This window comes from Pocillopora damicornis, chromosome 14 (assembly GCF_964200805.1).
Source record: "Pocillopora damicornis chromosome 14, jaPocDami1.2, whole genome shotgun sequence".
Classification (NCBI taxonomy): domain Eukaryota; kingdom Metazoa; phylum Cnidaria; class Anthozoa; order Scleractinia; family Pocilloporidae; genus Pocillopora; species Pocillopora damicornis.
Window position 1 is genome coordinate 15,454,483 of NC_142683.1, and position 12,239 is coordinate 15,466,721.

Consider the following 12,239-nt stretch of genomic DNA (forward strand, 5'->3'; position numbering starts at 1 on the left):
GCCGTAACCGCCAAAAATACAAAAGGGAAATGGAAAAGTCAAGCTTGAAATTGAATAGGATAAGAATCTAAAATGCGCCTCAAAACTATAAAAACTATATAGTTTTTAGGCGCCCTTTAGTTGTAGTTTCGTCGTCTTAAAACAATGAATCGCTTTATCACGTTTCCTGGCTACAGTTCTTACTGTCTAGACGGTAAATGTGCTGTCGTGTAAAATGATGCATTTTATCTGTATTTTTGTTATTCCTCTTGTTTCAGATTCTTATTTTATATCGAGGTAAAAAAATGGGGAATTCTTACCATGACCAAGGTAACAATTCTCCATTTAAAGTACAGCAGTTTTCACTTACAGAAACTGAAAAGAACAAAAGGACAATTTAGAACTAGCTAAGAGCGATTTGAACTCCCAACATGGTTAAGCCGCAACTATCAGAAATTTTACAACCTCAAGATTAAGTCTCTAATAGTTGCGGCTTAACTTAGTTTTAACAAACTATAAAAATTGGAGTTAAAAAAAGCATATGGCTTGAAACGATAGGAAAATACATCATTGTGAAAGCTTACTTTCATTTTCAGTAAATGATTATTGAGCTACTGAACGTTCTGCAGCTCGATAAAAACAGTTTCATCCGAAATATCATTTACTTACTGATATTGCGGTAAGATGATGAGGGTATAAATTTATTCGCTAGCAAGCTAAAATAGAAAAATGTGAAAAAGGTTATTACCGGAGTGAGGCTCTCTGAGTCTAGTAGACGAGGCTACAGAAATAATTTGTTCCTGTGTTAAACGTCGAGTGGACGGCGTAGCGAATACCTCTTTCTGGCGAATTTCGCGCCAAATTCGATCTGAATGACGTAGGTTGTGACATTAGACCCCACATAGACTGTTTCATTTCAAGCGCTTGACTTGTCTACTTCCCTTTTAGATTTTTGGTGGTTATTGCGTAAACCAACTGCTGTAACACTAAACCATTTCGGTTTGTACTAAACCATTTGTCGTCACGCTAAACCATTTGGGGTCACGCTAAACCATTTGGGGTCACGCTAAACCATTTGTGGTCACGCTAAACCATTTCACTTTACGGTGAGTAGATTGATTCGATACTGTACCATTGCAGCTTACGATTAACCATTTGCCGATAACTTAAGCCATTTCACACTTCCCTGAACCGTTTGTGTCAAGTTAATGAACCAAAGTACAGTTAGCTGAACCGTTTGTCATTTCGACACTGAATCAGTTCAACAAGGTTGGCTACACAGCTCCTTAATTGTATGAAACATTTTTTTTTTTAATATTTCATTTCACCAAAGGCGACTTGTGATTTGTATTTTAAATAAATCTCTTAAGATAAGATCGAGTGTTCTCAAAAAGACAATTAGACTATATCTGTTACTGATTACCTACCAATTATATTTTTGTATTTTTGGCGGTGACGGCCGCCCATAGATGTAAATTAGAAATCCTAGAGCTAAACTTTTGAGAATATAACTTAGTATCAAGGAAAAAAATTATGACCCAAGATGAAGAAGACTTGATAGAAATGAATAAGTTGATGTATTAACACAAGGCGAGGGTGAGAAGAAGAACCAAAGTCACGAATGAAGGAACAAACATGAGCTGATATAGAATTGCCTTGTAACCGGGGAACTGTGGAACATTCCGAAAAGCAACAGCTGAGACAGCGGTGAAAACACACAGCGAAGCCAGCCACACTTTTGTTAGCTGTTCTGAAAAAGGGAAGGCGGCATTTTATTGCACTGATATGCGGTGGATTGGACCCTGATGCAAGCAACATCACGAATCATGTTCGGAAGTGCCCTAACTAGTTGCCATAGCAACAACAAACTGAAGACCACTGGATAAAGGAATTTCGTTGTCTTGGCCAGATTAGTATTATTTTGGCTGATTTCCGTATCTGTGGATGATCTATTTCGGGGCAGGCTGTCATGATGGTAAAACCACCTGTAGAAGAAAAAATAAAAGATAAATTGAGAGGTTGCTTGAGTCAATTTTTGTGGGGCATCTGCCGTTGGCCTTTCAGAACCCCTACCCCATTATAGTCTATTCTGTGGCTAATTATCGACCCCCATCTTAGTCACTTTTGGTAATACGCGCTGGTAACGACCTTCTAACTGCGAACTTTCCGTCATTTAATCCCTACTTTCTCAGACTTGTCTTACCCCCAAAATTTCGAAAATGTGCGACCCCATTATTGTAATTAACTCTGTTCAAAATGTTATAGTCAATAGTCAGTTCGGTCGTGATCGTGACCTATAACTAGGAAGCACACCCCACGGGGTGGTCATACATGCAGCTGTGCCTCTGCTACGATCTACATACAGCCGGAATACACAGTGCATGTTCTTGTAGTAAAGTAATTGAAGCTTAAAGCGAACCTCGTAAGTAGTCTTCATTAACATCCTGAGTAATTTCTTTGTCAGCTGTTTCAACGTCCACAATTGGAACTTCAGTTGAAATCCTCTCCATGGCCACTAAAGATGTGAAGAAATGTTTGCTACTAAATTTCTGTCTTAACGTTATCATATAAAAAAGATGACTATAACAGGTAGCAGTAGCCATCAACTCAACTTAGCCTGAATTACATTAAATATATATGCTCTCGACCAATGGGGTTAAAAACAGAAAAAAGCAGCATTAAGGTCTTAATGCGTGACTTTTGTCACGAAGCATCTCCATTCTTCCAAATTCTCACGTGGTCTCGCTAGATGCCGATATCGAGTCACGCACTCCTTAAAAACAGACATTCTAAAGCAGGTATTTATTTTACGAAACTCTTTTCAACTCGCATTTACTTTTGTTTTTCACAAGTGTCTTTGCGGAACTTTATTGTTTCTTGCTTAATGGAGTGACAGACTGTCACGCACTAACGTAGACACCACTATTATAAAATATTCACTAAAGTAATCTACTGTTGATTTGGTGTTGCACTCAGGCAGAAATTATTTCGCTGCGCGTTTGAAGACTAATCTTTCACCGCTTAGAACAGACAGATGGAAATTTAGACTCTCCATTAGCAAAGAAATTTTAGATAAGATTAAAACCATTCCAATTTTCGCGCGATGGAATCGATGACTCACGCCCGAGATTCTCGTGATTGACACGAACACTCATGGTGCCACTTGGAGTTAGACGCTCTTCAAGTTGAAAGCCGTTCGTTGCAACGATTTTGCACAATAAATATGTGCATTGAGGATGCGCAAAACCTTTGAATCAAACTCACCTTTCTTTGGTTTAAACACTGAATTAGTTGTGTTTGAACGCGTACGTAACAAAAAGAGCAAGCAAATAAAAATATAATAAGTCTCAGTAATTAAAATGAAATGAAATTGGTATATTAGGATTTACACCCGTTTATATGTTAAGAGAAACATCTAAGAAGTAACTAGCAATTTCGCTTGAGACACGAAAACACGAATATTATGCCATTTGCTTTTTTAACCCGAGAGATGTGGAACAGGCTATTTACAATTCGTTAGAGCCATTTTCTCTGTCGTTCGCATAGCGAGAAAGTAATAGAATTCCTAATAGTTCATTTCGATTGAGTGTCTTTAAACCAAAGCCAAAGTTAATACATCGGCAAATCAGAGGAGAGGAAATCATCTCAAAGAACCGATACGAATTCAAAGTAAAACCAAGCAAAACTGCAAAAGTCGTGGAAACACGCGAGGGTACAAGTCGCGATTGGGTTTAGCGTTGCATCTGATCAGTTCTGAGGGGAGCGAGAGTTTTCTGGACTAATCATAGAGCGTGATGAAGCAAATCTCGGATTACTTTCGACAATCAATCGAAAATTGCGCCAAATGGGATAAGAGGCCGTCACTCTCACCAATCTATACACCCTCTGATTTACTGCTCTATCATCCATGTTATCACTGCAAAGGTGCTTGGTTAGAGAGAATATTTTTATCATCAATGAAAAGTTTCTGCCAAAAGAAACTCGTCATTTTGAATCTGAAAGTGGTTGTACCAAAGTCACGCAGAAGATCATTTATCATTTCAAAATACTCCGAGTGTTGTGCTCCCATAGACCGATGTACCTTATGAACTGCAGTAAGTTCCAAAATGGTGGCGAGCAAGTTCATCAGAGAGATGGCAAATAACACCAGCACGGAAAGCTTTGACAACACAAAGATATAATTGGGATGTTGACGCTTTAGAAAATTCAACTGTGTATAATTCAAGTAGCCAACAAATATAGTTCTTAGAATATAATTAAAAGCCAAACCCATCAATATCATCCAGGAATTGATGGATTTGGCAGATATAGCGAGCTTGACGTATCTGGTCAAGGATACAAACAAAAGAATCATCAGAGTCCAATAGGAGGGAAGAAATTTCAGCTGATGTAGGATGGCTTTGTATCCAAGAAAATCTGGAACTTTCTGCAGTGCCAAGATGATGATAACTGTGAAAACAGAGAGTGTAGCAAGCCATGTTATCACCAGTTCTTCGGAATATGGAAACACTGCGCCTTTCTCACAAAAATAGACGGTGGATGACGTAGACGATAGACGATGTCTTTGAAACAATTTACACTGCGAATCAAGTACACACATGGGCCACCAACATTCCATAGTAACAGCAAGGCAAAGCCTACAGCCCACAGTTTGACGGATCTTTTGTTTTGCCTGTCTTCTTTTGGAATAGACAGGTAATAGCTTGAGCGGTGCAGGAGTGATGCATGCTCGTATATGTCCACACAGGTTGTCATCATAAAATCTTCCATAAATATTCGTTCAATCACTTCGTTGTTGAAACACAATACACTGAAATCTCTTTAAAAACTGTTGATCCTTTGATCAATACTGAGCGATAAAAAAGAATCAAAGCAGAACTTTTTAGATGTGCGTCGTAAGTCTCGCTTCATAGTAAATGGAAATGTTGTTTTGATGGGCGCGTATTATATTCAGCACACAATTGTTAAGAAGCACTAAACAACAATAGTTCAATGCTGTGTAGTTTAGGAATTTTTCATAACAGTAAGCCGCGAAGACTACAACACCATCGTACTGGATGTAAAAGTTATGAACTAAGAGGACTCTGAACTTTGAGAAAGTAAAGGTGCTGAAAGTTTATTGTCTAAGAGTTCTCTGTGTTAAACTTAGAAAAAAATAAAAAAAGATCAGCTAATCCGAATTCCTACCTGGTCCGGTCAATAGGGCAGTCATAGCTGCCCAGTTATTTTGGTAAAAAAAAAACTATTCTTAATGTCTCAAACAAACTTATCATTTTTAAGGACGAAGACTGACGAGCAGCGAAACAACACAAGAAGCACAACGTGAGTTCTGTGCGGAAGCTAGAAGTGGTTTTAAATTTTTTAAATGCCGTTTCAGGGTAAACATTACAGAACTGATCACTCAAATCATATGATTGCTTTCTATATTAAGTCATTATTTTAGAGAGCAAAGCCAAGGTTATTTCGTCTTTATTAGGAACATTCAGCTGTCATTGCACTTGCAAGTGTGTTTCAGTAAATTCAAAAGGCTTCATAATAAAATCAAAAATTATTTTTTTTCTTACCTTGATATAACTCCAATGTTGTTTTTTTAAGCGAAAATCTTCAGATCTCTGCAGTTTTGGTGAAACTTTTGCAAGGGTCTGGCTAGGATGATGCTTATGACCACAAGTACTACGTTAGCAATGACCGAAAAATCAGAATGACCGGTACCAGTAGTCGTCCGTTGTACTTTTGTGGCAGACACCAGTTATAGCCAAGATTTTTGTTAGAAAATGCGTTCCTGTTTCATGAATCTAATTTCAGTAGCTGACGCAGATATTGAAAAATGAGGAAGTTAAGGGACTAAAATAGCGTCCACGTTAAACATCTGACAGCAGACTTGTAGTTCAGTGAGCTGAGCTAAAAGAAAATCAATTTTGATTTCAATGCGTTCATTCGCCGTTAAGCAAATTCATAAATCTATTCAGCTGGTGTCTACAAATCTTCATTTAAGGTTTAACAGTCAAATCGAATTTACATTATTCAGAGTTAATAGAGATGTTCGTGAATGATTTTGTTTCAGAAATATTTCCCGCCTTTAAGAGATTGAAACTTAAAGCCTCAATTAACTCGTCATCTCTGTGTCTTCACGTCAGATGAGTCATGACTGCGCTGGAAAATGCGGTGTTTTCTTTAAACGACGCAAAGGTTTTCATCGAGTATTCAATGAACCTTGGAGAAAGACACAAAGCATGGCCCGAGAGGCTGGAAAGTTTCGATGTATGTCTTCTGTTATGCCGATCAAGGTTACTTAGGGGTACATATTGTTGTATAGAGCCGTATTGTGATGTAAACTGCAGTACCGAGAAGTATAATGCTATCTAGGGGTAGATATTGTTGTATAGCGCTGTATCGTGATGTAGTGCGCAGAAGAGGGAAGTATAATGCTATCTAGGGGTACCTATTGATGTATAGCGCTGTATAGTGATGTAAATTGCAGAAGAGAGAAGTATAGGATATATGTTGTTTTATAGCGATGTATTGTGATGTAAATTGCGGAAGAGCGAAGTAAAGTGCTATCTAGGGGTACATGTTGCTTTTTATGATCCATCAAATATTTTTGCCCGCGAGCAATTGGTGTAAACGCAGCAAGTAACTAAATATCCCACAGCTAATACTGGGTGATATCCGAGAATATCACGCAAGCGATATTCCCCAATTTGTAAACCTTACGTCCACCTCGATAAGTCTTCGTTTAAACTTTAATTCAATTCACTGAGCTGTTCATAAAGATTTTTTCACGAGCGTTGCAAAATAGTTGAAGGATAAAAATCACAATAGCCTCTATTTTGCACGAAAATATGTTCGGATATCTGTCCTTGGACATTGTCTGTCCCTCGAAGCTCACAGTTTTGGCATCTTGGAATAGATAATGTCCGCGGACAAATATCCTTATCTTCGCACCAAATTGGAGCAATAGTTTATAGAGAGCTGTATGGTGATATAAAATTCAGTAGAGGGAAGCACAGTTCTATTTAGGGGTTCATATTGTTGTGATGCGCTACACAGTTACTGCATTTTACAGATTTACAGTGCTACTCAGGGGCATAATGTTTTATTGTGCTGTATTATGATAAAAGTTGCAGTAGAGGGATGTATATTGCTATTTAAGGGAGGGGGACAAGGGCATATAGACGTCCGTATTCGAGGAGTTTATTCTACAACGTAAGGAGACATGGAGTCGAATAACCGACGGAACGTGTTTGCTCATAATGAATCTCTCGGGCTGTTATCGACTACCTCTTAGGAAGCATTACAATAACTTAACCTTTCTTAATTATTGTTTAGTCAAAACTCTTTTTCAAGGTCCTCTCTGCGTCTACATCCAAGATGGCGGCTATCGACTCTGAGAAGTCTATGGATTGGCCTGCTGCCATCTTGGACTCGCGATGTAGGTGGACCCTGGGCGAGAGTTTGATCCATTCCCAATCAGATGATAGAAAAAGCCTTAATTTGGACATTGAAGGACTCGTTTCCAACAAAATGCATCGATTATGTCGCAAAGACTTGGAGGGAGCTCTTTCGTTTTATAGCTGCTACTGTGATGAGAGGACTGAGGAGAGCAAACACTGGCAAGTGAGAGTTGAAAGTGAGAGAACCTGTGGACTGGGAATGAGTCGAAAGGAAAACTGAGATTTTACCAGAAATGATGCTAAGAGGACACTATCCTAAAGTGAACAAAATAAGCATAATAACAACTACTCTGGGGGAGTAAGGAGGTATATGAGTTGTAAGAGACCTGACGTTGCGCGAGGATTGAGACGAATGAAAACTGAAACAGACAAGGAGATAGTCGCGTCTAATGAAGCGCGTAGAAGAATAAAGTTGAGGGCGATGAAAGAAGTGCGCTTAAAAATGGGAATAAAGGAAAAGTACGATGAAAAAAAGGGAAGGAACAAAAGGAAGGAGAAAAAAGAGATGCGCAAAAGTGAAAAGGTGTAAAAACTTGTGTGAGGATAAAGGTAAAAAGGGCGCACACAGGTAACAGTATGAACACGTCCGTCGGCATTCAAAATCGTGTGACAATATGGAGAACGGTAGACAGTGAAAGAGACACAATCGAAGAGGTGGCGAGCGTTTGTTAAGTGGGTGGGGGCTTGAAACATGGAATGTCAGTACACTGTCAGCTGCAAAGATTATCAAATTGACGGGTCAAAATAAGCATTGAAGTCCCCATAGGATCTGTTCTCTCTACATCTCACGTGAATCCCTAGAATATGGAGACAGACAATGAAAATCAACGCAGTTTTGTATTTTATACACTCTCTATTTCTCTTACACAAAAAAGTAAAAAAAAGTACAATACAAACTGCAATAAATTGTTCAAGGCATTAAGTAAAGTACGCGCTAAACGGAGACACTAAAATGAACCCATTTATTCCCAAGACTGATCATAACTTAAATTCTCCTCACAAAATTAATGCACCGACAAACATGGTGTCAATAAGAATTAGAGAAAATCTAAACTAGCGGATTATTTTTCACTAGAAACGTTATGTTTCATCGAATTTTCAGAATGAAGCAACAAAGAAACACTTTCTTATCAGTTGGGAGAATTTTTCTTCAGAACTTGGGAGTTAATGAGTTAATGAATAAAAACTAAGGTAAATGGACAAATAACTTCAACTTTAAATACAAATAGCATCAAAACAATTCACACGAAATACACTGACATTATAAAAAGCATATTTAGTTAAAACTGTCCCAGCTTGTTGTTAAAATCCTACGTTACATCATATTCAACCGTGTGCGAGGTTAACTATTACAATTTATACCAGCATATACCAATGGTAGTTATGAAAACCTGCCAAAAATTAAGATTGATTTTACAAAAATTTCTTTTAAAACAGCCGTGATACATTATACCTTAAACTTTTGACCACATAACGGGTTCTAATCACAAAGCGTGCTCGGAATACCTAAGTATAAATTCTTAAACCTAAGAAAGATATCATCCGACATCTTCAAATTATACTAAGGTAAATTTAAAGCCATGAAAAAAATTTGAACTGGAAATTTTTAAAAAAATGCAAGTTTTATCCTGAAGCCGTCAACCTTTTTACTGCGGACTACATTTACATTTATTCATAAACATTTTCACCAGAATAATTCCCATCGAGGACTACATGGCTTACTTCAACTGTTTCCCTAATTTATTAGCGTAAACATTTTCCTACTAGAAACAACAAATTCCATGTCACCTACATTAAAAGTCACAGCTATGGAAACTTCAGTCAAAGTAAACTCTGCTTCGCTATTTCCTTGTTTAGATTACATGGACAATTTGTCTGTCGTGGTTTTTTAAAACAAACAGATGAGTGTTTGATAAAACGGACTAGAATTCATCAAACTCGTTTGATTGAAAGCAGGCCGTTGTAGCCAGCTCTTTGACTTGTAGGCCTTTTTCCTGGGAAATTTCAATTTTTGTTTCAACATTTGTAAGAGTCATATCAGAAAAGTCAAGTGGGCGGAAAACAATTGTTGGCCGGGCCCACGGGACTAGAGGCTGGCCACACCCCTGAGAGTAGGTCTAATGTCTCTAACATATGGTCAGTAAATTCAACAACATCATCTCTAATGATTACTTCTTCAAATTAAGCTTAGAATGGCAATCTTGGCACTGATGGAATTAGATTGCATTAAAATGAATTGAAAAAAAGTTGAAAATGATAATCAATTTTTTTTGCAAAGATAATTGCAAATTGCAACAAAGTAATTTATAGTTTGTGTAGTGTGATCGTCCGGGTGAGTGTAGTTCTGAGAAGAACTGTTGTTGGTGACTGACGTTTCGACTATCTGTGCGATAGTCATCTTCAGAGTCAAGTAAGGAATAGTTGTCAGTCGATGATGTTATAAAGTCTGGTCTGTTAAACGTGATTGGTCTGTTTAGCCGTGATGTGATTGGCTGGAAGACTCATGTAGAGTTTGTTAACAGTCATTGGTCGGTTTCGATCCGTCTGTTGTTTGTCGGTCTGTTGGTCGGTTTGTTCACGTCGTTAATGAGTCGTTTGTAAGGTGCTGGTAATTGTTGACATCTGTTGAGAGGCGTTTGTTCTAAGTTAGTGAACCAGCTTTCCAGAGTCAGTCGTTGAAAGTAGTTTGTACTGTAGGTTAAGCATTTAGCAGAGTCCCAGTCGATTCTGTGATTAGTTTGTCGGTGGTGTTCAGAAATGTGATTGTTTACATCGCCATTTCTAGTAGATCGTTCGTGTTCAGTTAGTCGCGTGTTAAGGTTTCTACCAGTCTCACCAATGTAGGAGGCCTGGCAGTCGGAGCATTCGATCTTATAAATCGCTCCCTGTCTGTTGTTGGGTTCGTCTTTGTCTTTAACGTTGGTCAGCAAATGTCGTAAAGTAATTATAGGCCTGTGAGCTACGCGAATGTTGTAAGGTTGTAGGATCCGTGCGATAGCCTCAGAAGTGCCTTTGATGTAGGGTATAGTAGCTGTAGTCGTGATAGATGTGGAGTCCCTGTTAGTTTCTGTAGTGTCGGTCACCCTGTGAGTGTTTCGTCTAATGAAGTCAGTGTTGTAGTTGTTTTTGTCAAAAACACGGTCAAGGTACTTGTTTTCGTCAGATAAACTGTCCGGTGTGTTGCAAACAAGTTGCGCTCGTCTTGTCAATGTCTTGATAGTCGTAGCTTTGTGGGAAGTCGGGTTGTAGGATGATTCGTCAAGAAGTCTGTCGGTATGCGTCGGTTTTCTGTATATTGTTGTTTCTGTATGTATGTTGTTGTTCGTAGTTCGTTGTCTCGTAGTTCGTTGTTCGTAGTTCGTTGTCTCGTTACTTAATCAAAGTAATTTATGACGTAGAAAAACCATTAAGATCAATTCACATATGGCTGCGAATTTTGCAAATCACATTTTTTAAATTAAAATTTCGCCCCCTTTTGCAAATGACAAACTGTTTCTTTGCTTATCAAAAGCTTAGAGTATCAACGTAATTAAAACGCGGTGGACAAGCTCCTGGTTGTGTACAAGAAAAAACCTTTAAATTATTTTACACATAACTGATTACAATAAAGGAATAGATCTGAGTGTCATTTTGGCGAAACGAAAACCTCGTAGTCGCCTTCAACAACTTCAGGCATTAGCAACAGAAGCCTTGTTGCATCTTGTTCTCTTCGCAAGCATCTATGTAAAGGTAAAAAAATAGCAATTCCATTGAACAAAATATACTGAAATAGTCTGTTTTATTTCTTCATCAAAGTAAAGTCACACATCTCAAGTTCCATTTAACAAAAAAGTGAAAAGTAATGAAAAATAGCCAAAAAGCGCCAAAATAGAGAAGCATTTAAACCTTCCAAGTTCCTGCGTCATTCATTTTGAGATGAAATAAAAAGTTTTCATTTATGTGATTTCATATTTAAATTTTCTCTTTCCTTTGCCAAGAAGTCAAGAGTGACGTCATCTCCAATCAGCAAAAAGGGCGCCCAGTGTTTGATGTCGCAGAACTTGTCTGATTCTCTGAGGCTTTTCATGGCCAGGTTCAGTGACTCGCTTGCTCGTTTACCTCCTGCAAGTTGTTGGTAAAAGTATTTCATGAACTCAAGAGTCTTTAATCGCCCACAGGGACACCACAACAGACCGAGCACCAGCCCCCATAAAAGCGCGCGCAATGCCAACCACACCTTCAGCCTTGATCTCGCCCTGGCCGCTGTGGCAGCAACTATAAGCACAACAAGTTTGGCCCGAAGTTGAGCATTCAGCACATCTCCAGTTGTTAAAATGTAATCCTCCTCCGTCGGCACAGTAGATATTCGGTGTGGGTCAGGTGTAAGAGCAATTCCGCCAGTTTCCATACATCCGTGTGCCGCAAAGTGAACTAAGGAAACGGAACTGAGTCTTTTCAACACCTCACGTTTGGTGGCCTGTCTGCCAGTGATTGGCGTGATATTCAGAATTTTTCCGATCATTTCTACTTCTTCTTTAGCACACGGAAGCTGCTCGAGGACTTTCTCTCCCTCGCTGTTAGTAACCTCGGATACCCACGGATCTCCTACAAGTAACGCACCACTGGTTTTGTGATAATCATCTGGGCAATCGGCAATGAGTCCAAGACTTGCTAACGATGGAGCGACTCGGATTGTGAACGATTCACACAGGTATTTAGAATTACCATCCTTCAATGCAGCATAAGGAGCGATCCACAGGGGTCCATCAGGAATAATGAGTAGCTCATCCCCTTCAATCAAGTCAGCCACCGGCTTCATAACGATAT

The 12,239-nt window shown here is 38.7% G+C and overlaps 1 long non-coding RNA gene and 1 pseudogene across 1 annotated transcript in view; one reads left to right on the forward strand and one right to left on the reverse strand.

Moving 5' to 3' along the window:
* The window catches only part of LOC149034665 (uncharacterized), a 262,282-nt gene that overhangs the window by 98,676 nt on the left and 151,367 nt on the right, over positions 1-12,239 (forward strand). The window lies entirely within an intron of this gene.
* On the reverse strand, positions 3,893-4,761 carry LOC149034674 (uncharacterized; annotated as a pseudogene).